The sequence below is a fragment of the Peromyscus californicus genome, unplaced genomic scaffold (assembly GCF_007827085.1).
Source record: "Peromyscus californicus insignis strain IS unplaced genomic scaffold, ASM782708v3 Scaffold_36__1_contigs__length_480341, whole genome shotgun sequence".
NCBI lineage: Eukaryota > Metazoa > Chordata > Mammalia > Rodentia > Cricetidae > Peromyscus > Peromyscus californicus.
This window is the reverse complement of record NW_026294547.1, coordinates 101,485-103,154: the sequence shown is the minus strand read 5'-3', so window position 1 is coordinate 103,154 and position 1,670 is coordinate 101,485.

Below are 1,670 nucleotides of genomic sequence, written 5' to 3'. Positions count from 1 at the left end.
TAATATCCAAAATATATATATTGAACACAAGAAATTGAATAAATCAAAAACTCTCACCTGATAAATTTCTGTATCCAAAGTAAATATTGAACCAAAGAATCTAGATAAATAAAACAGAAATTATCATCTGATAAAGGTCTATTACCCATAATATGCAGAGTAAATACAAGAAATCAGTTAAATAAAACAAAACTTTCTCATCTGATAACAGACCGATATAAAAAATACACTTATTGAACACAAAAAAATTAAAAAGCAAATTTTTTTTGACAAAGGTCTAGTGCCAAAGTTACATATGAACACAAGAAATCAGATAAATAAAACAAAAATCGTCATCAGGTAAATGTCTAATATTCAAAATATACATATCGAATCTAAGAAATTAAATAAAACAAAAATACTCATCTGAAAATGCTCTAATATCCAAAATATACATATTGAACACAAGAAATCAGAAAAATAAAACAAAAATTCTCATCTGATTAAGAGCTAACAAATATCAACAGTATACATATTGAACTTAAGAAATCAGATAAACAAAAATTCTCACCTTAAAAAGTTCTAATATTAAAAATACACATATTGAACATAATTAGCTAAGTAAAACAAAAATTCTCCTGGTATAGGTCTAATATCAACAATATATTTATTAAACACATGAAATTAAAAAAAATTCTCATTTAATAAAAGTTTAATATCAAAAATACTCATATTGAACATAAATAAATAAAACAAAAATTCTCATCTGATAAAGGTCAAATATCAACAATATACATATTTAACATAAGAAATCATAAAAAACCAAAAATCTCATGTGATAAAATTTAAATATCAAAAATATACTTATTGAACACAAGAAACTAAATAAAACAAAAATTCTCTCCTGATAAAGGTCTAATAACCAAAATAGATATTAAACCCAAGGAAATAGATAAAAAACAATAATTCTCATTTGATAAAGGTGTAATATCCAAAATATACATATTGAACTCCAGAAATTAAATAAATAAAACAAAAATTCTCATCAGATAAAGGTCTATTATCAATAATATACAGAGTGAAGACAAGATATCAGATAAATGAAACAAAAATTCCCCTGTGATAAAGGTCTTATTCCAAAACATACATGTTGAACACAAGAATTCAGATGAATAAAACAAAAATTCTCATCTGATAATGCTCTAATATCCAATATATATATATGTTGAACACAATTAGATAAATGGAAAAAATTCTTATCTGACAAATGTCTATTATCCATAAAATATACATATAGAACTTAATTAGGTTAATAAAACAAAAGTTCTCTTCTTATAAATGTTTAATATCAAAATTATACATTTTGAACTTAATTAAATCAATAAAACAAAAATTCTCCTTTAATAAAGGTCTAATATTCAAAATTCCATATTGAACCAAATAAATCAGATAAATAAAACAAAAATTCTCATCTCATAAAGATCTAATATCAGAAATATATTTATTGAACACAAGAAATTAAATAAAACAAAAATTCTCCTCTGATAAAAGTCTAATATCCAAAATTACATATTGAATACAAGAAATGATATAAATAAAACAAAAATTGTCATCAGATCAATATCTAATATACAAAATATACATATTGGACTCAAGAAATCAGATAAATAAAACAAAAATTCTCATCTAAT